This window comes from Monodelphis domestica, chromosome 5 (genome assembly GCF_027887165.1).
Source record: "Monodelphis domestica isolate mMonDom1 chromosome 5, mMonDom1.pri, whole genome shotgun sequence".
Classification (NCBI taxonomy): Eukaryota; Metazoa; Chordata; class Mammalia; order Didelphimorphia; family Didelphidae; genus Monodelphis; species Monodelphis domestica.
The window spans coordinates 288,071,129-288,077,981 of record NC_077231.1 but is presented as its reverse complement, the minus strand read 5'-3'; the positions used below and the strand labels follow the sequence as shown (position 1 = coordinate 288,077,981).

At 47.1% G+C, this 6,853-nt stretch overlaps 1 long non-coding RNA gene and 1 other non-coding gene across 2 annotated transcripts; one reads left to right on the top strand and one right to left on the bottom strand.

Moving 5' to 3' along the window:
* Positions 1–2,741: 2,741 nt before the first annotated feature.
* Positions 2,742–2,815, bottom strand: TRNAT-AGU (transfer RNA threonine (anticodon AGU)). The gene has a single exon. It is a non-coding gene; the product is annotated as a tRNA-Thr (tRNA).
* Positions 2,764–3,922, top strand: LOC130454662 (uncharacterized). Its single transcript, XR_008912471.1, has 2 exons — positions 2,764–3,175; positions 3,476–3,922. It is a non-coding gene; the product is annotated as an uncharacterized LOC130454662 (long non-coding RNA).
* The last annotated feature ends 2,931 nt before the right edge of the window (positions 3,923–6,853 follow it).

Sequence of the window (6,853 nt, the reverse complement as noted above, 5' to 3'; positions counted from 1 at the left end):
AGGGACTATTTACAATGGATACTAAAGGATGGTGCCTGCCCAGGTGTGGGTCTTCTTGGGAAAGAGTATCTTATACAATGGGGTCCATTATTCAGTCTGAGCTAGCCTGAGATTCCCTTCAGGGTGGATTCTCACAGGAACAGGGAACAAGTACAAACTTTGAGGTCTCCAATTTACAAGTGTAATAGATGATATTTGGAGGGTATATTTGATGGATACTAGATAACTAATGGATCAGGTAGTTATCTTCTTTTTGCCTAACCTTCTCCCTTTTGTACCTTCCTCTTCAGCCTCCCCTCCCCTCTCCTTCAGTCTCCTTCGAGTCACTCAGTGTGAGCTGTGAGGTTTCAATGAAATAGTTCTTAATCTTCTTTGTCAAACAACGGGTTTATTTGGGGAAGACAGGACAAGGATGGAGAATAAGGTAAGAGAGGTGGGATATCCCTATTCTCTACAGTGAGTGTTAGGTTGAAGGATATTGTGAGAAATGGCAATTCAGTCACTATTATGAAATAGAATCAGTCAGAGAGATATATGGACTATTGTCCTTCTTCTTCTGCCTTCAAGTCAGCCAGGTCACCTCCAACTTGATTATCCCAAGTCCTAGAGATAAAACCAGCTTCTTCCTTCATTCACATCAGCCAGAAAGCCCAAAGACCAGAAAAAGTCTAGCAGTTGACTTGGCTCCAAACTGCTTTTCCTGGTCACATTCCAAAAGGAATCTTCATTTGACTGACAGCTGACCCATCTCCAGCTTCTGTCCTTTGCATGCATTTTCTTGTAATTTCTCTCTTCTCCACACAAGCTAGTCCTAAAACTTGGGGTTCATCAGATCTTACTAGGCTACAGGCTTGGGGTTTCTAGATTCCATGTTGACACAGCTCAGAAAGTACTGTCTGGCTATGTACAAAATGTAGACATCCCCTGAAAGCCTCCTCCCTACTAATCCTTGAGCTTTCATTATTTCACTAACCAAAGAAGCTTCTGGAATGCCATGGCCAAATGACTGAGACTCTCTTGTCACCTAAATCCTGGATCCTCAAGTTATTGTCAATATTCCTTAGTTGCTTGGGTTTGAGTAAATGCCTTAGAATTGTTTCCTCATAGCTGTTAGATAAAACTTTTCTATAAATATTGGCTTAGATTCTCAATAAAACTTGAACATGGGGCAGACTTCCTTTTTCTGCTCTGGCCTTCTCAAACCATGCTAGTGTCAACTAGAAAAAACACAGAACTATTAAATAGTCAAAATCACTCTTTAATCAAGGGAAAAGGGGTTAGCGCTGCTACTACGACAACAGAGCTGATTTCCAAGACTGCACCGGAGTCAAGACGCCCTGGTCACCAGCCCCTGGGAGTGCCACCGACTCAGGATGGACTCCGAGGAACAAAAGAACTTGGGGAACCTATATACCACTCTAGATGACCTGGGGGCTTTAGGATTAGAGGGACAGTTGATTGACTTTACAATGGTAAGAAAGGAAAATGAGGAGTTCCAGACAGGAATAATAGTGAGGGGCTGGGGCCCCACAATGGACACAAAAGGGAAAGACTCAGCCTAGGGCTGGGTCACCTTGGTCATGGACCTTAGCCTAGGGGGAAGAAACCATTGGGACAAAAGGGATGTTCAATATTGGATGGGATTAGCTGTTCCCACCCAAACTACCAGGAAGTTCACTGTCTGGTGAAGAGGGACCTTCCCTCAGGGGGAAACTCTCCTGTGACAAGGTCAAAACCTGGGGTTTCTACACTCAAACTAAATAAACTGGGGATCTCTAGATTTCCATGTTGACACTAGCCTCTTAACAATCCAGTCAAGGTGGCTCAGAATCAAAAGCTGGATTGGTTCTAAGGCAGAAGAGTGGTAAGGGCTAGGCAATGGGGGTTAAGTGACTTGACCGCTGAGACTAAATTTGAACCCAGGACCTCCCCTCTCCAGGTCTGGCTCTCAGTCTACTGAGCCACCTAGCTGCCCTCTAGGCCCCCCAAACATAACTTTCTAATGGAGTTCTTTCTTGTCCCTTTCCCTAAGGGCCCTCTCCTGTTAATTACCTTATATTTATGTATAAGTATTGAGATGCATATTTGCAGAGGCTAATCCATTGTCTATAACCCTATAACCTAGGGCCTAGCAGGATCAAAAGATTGTAAATTTAGACCTGGAAGAGCCCTTCCAGGCCCTCAGGACGCCCCCCCCCCCCCATCTCCTTTTCCTGAGGCATGGAGGTTAATTAACTTGCCAAAGTCACTTAGCTAGTAAGTGGGTGAATCAGGATCTGAACCCAGAGCGTCCTGGTTCCCAGTCCAGTACCCTAGAGGGGCTTAATCTTTGCTTTTTGATTGAATGGAAGTCAATGATCCGGGAGTGCCTGGGCATATCTGTAGGGAACGTGGGGAATCCCCCCAGTTGGGGACGCAAGTGAGACTGGAAATTTCTGGGTTGGAGGTGGGAATAGAGTAGTCCAAACTGAGGAAAGAAGAGGGATCAATGGTGCGAGTAGGTTCATGTATGAAAAAGACCCTGCCCAGCCCTGAAAATACATTCGATCAGCGTCTGTTGGGAGAGAGCAAAGTGATGTGGACAAGAGACACTTGCTCCGAACTTTGATAGCTAAGGACGTTTCTAAACTTCTAGAAATGGAGTCCCTCTTCCTCACCCCCACCCGTCCCTGGAGGGGTCTACCCCCATCGTGCCATAGAGACAGGGAATAATAAGATGCGCGTTCCCCCGAAAGGAACCCAGGCACCGCTGGGATTCGAACCCAGGATCTCCTGTTTACTAGACAGGCGCTTTAACCAACTAAGCCACGGCGCCGCTACGGACAAAAGGAGGAGATGAATGGTAAAGAACGATAGACTTAAGTCCAAAGGTTAGGGCCCGAGGAGGAGCAGGCGGGGAAGGAGAATCGGGAACGCGCGAGTTCCGGAAGGAAATACATCGGCGACTTGAAAGTTTCAAGTAGAAACCGACGGAGTCTCGGGAAACCGCCGCGGAGTTACCTGCCCTGCGCAGAGGCCGCCGCCCCCCCAGGTGGGCTCCGGGCAACTGCTACTCCGTATCCAAGCCGGCCTCGGGCCGAGTGGCGGAGGGGACGGGCTGGTCCGGCTGCTCTGGGGTAGACCCGGAGCTCCGCGCTCAGACCACCCGGCACACACATACTTGAAATCTCTCTCCGTATGTATCCAATGTACATAACAGAAATACTCCCCCCCTGCCCCCCTTCATTTTTATTCGCCCCGGGAGAAGGAAGCCATTGAAAAAGAGCTGAGGAGGGTTGTTTTTTTTTTTTTAAACCAAAGTCTTAAGGTTACGGAGGATGGACTGAAAATGGCTTCTTTCTCCTTATTAAGTCCCGAAGAGAAATCCAACCTACTGCCCGAGTATGTGTCCCCTTATTCCCCTTTTACGGGGCTCCCCTCGCTCCCGTGTCCTTAAGAAAAGGGTCCCACTTCTTTCTTTCTTCTAAATACTCAGGTCACTCCAGAAGAGAGGCCATTTGGGGGAGACACCAACTGAAACTGATCCAGGGAAATCCCTCGGCAAATGCAGCCTTAGTTTGCAGGCTCCGGTGAGGAAGACTAAGAGTATAGGAGGCGCTTTTCCGTACTGGCTGGGTAGTGTGGTGGCGCGGGCTTTGCTTTGGCAGCCGATAGTCGGGGGTTCGAGCCTGTTGACTTCTGAGAGTTGTGTAATTGCGCGGGGACCCTTGCAGTTTTAGGAATCGATTTTTTCATGCCCGATGAAAGTTCTTGTCTTGTCTGCCTCGGTCTCGAATAGCTTCAAGTCTTGTCTCTCCAAAGACGCCTAGGAAGGCGTGCCCTGGGAGTACTCCAGGCAATGTGGAATATTGGAAGGACTTCAGTTCCTCCAGGGCCGGAGGATTGAATAAAAGGAGTGGAGTTGGAGGCCCGGAAACGTAAACGGGTCAGTGAGATGGTTCCTTTTCCTTTCTGTCAGGAAAAAAAAAAATTGAACTCCAAATTTCATTCAGGGATACTCTCCTGAGCTCACTGCAGCAGAGACTTGGGGGAGTTGCCTTCTGGGTGAGATCTAGAACTCTGTCCGGCTGTGTCTCTCTTTTTCTATGCATCTGTTGTGTGTGTGTGTGTGTGTGTCTGTGTCTCTATCTCTATGTGTGTGTGTGTGTGTGTGTGTGTGTGTATGTGTGTCTGTGTCTGTGTCTGTGTCTGTGTCTGTGTCTGTCTGTCTCTCAGTGGGAGAGCTCCTTCATCCGGGCTTGTCTGGTGCTTGTCCTTCCTAGATACACCTTTTCTGTTGAGAGATGATTTCTATTTTGCCATGATTGGAATTCTTTGCTCTATGTAGTTGTTGTGGAACTAGTACTCGGTGGGGAAAGAGTCAAAGCTTGGATGCAGCTGGCTGGAGGTTCCCCTTCTCCCCAGCACTTAGCACTTAACCCCCTTTGCATCTCCCTCGCCCTTCTGTCTTAGATTTGTTACTCAAAAAGTCAGGGTGTTTGGGTTTTCTTTGTTTGCTCAGTTAGAGAAAGCACTGATAAAAAGAGTTTCTTGTACCCTAAGGAACACCAGCCTCTAAATGTGGGTGTCTATCTTGCCTACCCCTCTTCCAAGGGGTGTCCCACTCTTCAGTTTGAGAAAGGAAAGCCCAGATGTATCCTTGCCATTCTTTATAGCATGTCAGCAATACAGTGAGAAATAATAATAGCTCTTGTTGCTCTAATTCTAAGCCGCATCAGCAAGTATTTAATAAGTGCCTACTATGTGCCAGACACTACTAGGTGCTGAGGATTCAGAGAAAGGCAAATTTAATCCCTGTCCTCCAGGAGTTTACCACATGTCCTTACTATTGTACAGAGTGGAAATTGAGGGGACCTCGAAAATCTCAAAGTACACTCTTTTAAACCACTATTACAAAAAATATAGGGGGAGGCTATAACTTGAAATATTAAGCTGTGTGGAGAAGAAAATGAAATGGAGGGGACACTGCCTCAAGCCACTGGCCAAAGACAACCACCTCAATTCACAGGAAAATCCCTTACTATAAATTATAATAAGTAGTCATCTAGATGCAATCAAGCCTCCCAGAAGGGATTATAACATTTTAACAATGGTTGGAGACAGTGTTGAATAGCTTTTAACAATGGACACATTCTAGCTCATTAACATCTTCTAGAATTTGGGAAGTAGCTTCACAATGGATACTCCAAGCTAATCAACATTTTATTGGAATGAGGAGTTAGAGACAGAAACAAAGAGGGCAGTGGTCTAGGAAGTGTATGGGGTACTCAGGGAGGAGTAGTATCTCTGGTATGGAGGGCTTGTCGTGCCCCTCTAGGGCAGCTCTCCAGCCTCTGACACCCAGCTCTCACTTGTGGCTCCTAGTAGCTGCTAGCATGCTGCAGCGGCCACACCCTGGGCAACGGCTTTGATAGGCCGGCTAAACCTTGTGAGAGTAGCCATCGGGTCGTTGACCCCTGGTGAACTAAGGCTTTGCTCACCCAGCATGTGAAGACTGCTTCGGCCCAACAGATGGAAGAAACCAATAAGAAGGTTCAACGGCTGAGATGGCGACGCAGCAAAGCACTGTGGAGTGCTTAGGGCATGTTGGAGCACAAAAGACAACATGGCCATCCAATGCAGCTGAGGAAGTTTCCAGGCGTAATGACTTTTCGTGCCACTGGACCCAGGCTTCCAACGCCGAGAGAGTGGGACTGTCTCTGTGCATTGACTTTTCCACTTAAATCTCCTTCACGCACAAGTGTCTTTGTGCACACTCATCTATCATAGATGAAAATGCACAAAGACAATTGTCATCCTCGGATACGAGAGACTACTACTATCTAACTATCTAGTAACAGGGAAGTTTGCAAGTGGGGAGGCTTTTGAAAAATATGAACTCAGTTTTGATATGTTCTCTATGGAGTATCCAGTTTCAGATGTACAGTAGGCAGCTGGTGACTGGAAGTCAAGACTGTGTCAATGGGGAAACAGTTTATTTAGTAGGGAAGTAGAAACCCCAGGTTTTGACCTTGTCACAGGAGAGTTTTCCCCCTGAGGGAAGGTCCCACTTCACCAGACAATAGACATCCACTTCAGGTGGGAGATAAGTATATCTTTATGAAGATGATGATTGAAACCATGGGAGCTGATGATGAGCTCATCAAGTGAGAAAAGATAGGGCTGTGTTGGTGAATCTATGGTAAGTGTGCCAGAGGGGGCTACTCCTTACCTGCCCTCTCCACCATGCCTGAGGACATCACCCACCCCTTCTGCCCAACAGCCCCCCATGGGAGCACTTCCTCCCTGTTCTGTCTGGGGTAAGAGGGTGGCTCACATATGGTGTGAGGGTGCAGTTTGGGCACTCTGTTTCTAAAAGGTTTGCCATAACTGATAGAGTGTATCCAAGTGGGCATATGGATTTCTAGCCAACACCTAGCAAGACTGGCCTTTCCCTAGACTTCATTCCATCCTACTCTTTGGAGACATCAAGTGAGAAAGAAGGTGATTCCTTCTAGCAATCCTGATAGCAAAATCATCCAGGTGGAACAAATATTGGCTCCTTTGACACTTTGATGGGCACTTCCTCTAGAGGGCAGAATATGACCCATTCATATCCTCCTGTCCCCCACTATGCTCCAGCGGTTTCTCTAGATCACTTGGTATTGCTCAGACACTAATGAAGTATGCAGGTTGGGAATCATTTGTGGGGAGCTCTTGCTGCTTGATCAACCCCCTTCTCAGGGATGGAGTTTCTTTGACCATATCCTTTCGGTCATTTGCTCAGGGATTGTTAAAGCTGGAAGAGGTCTTACAAGGCATTTAATCTAGCCTTTATTTTATGGACGAGGAAACTGAGGCCCAGAGAGATTTA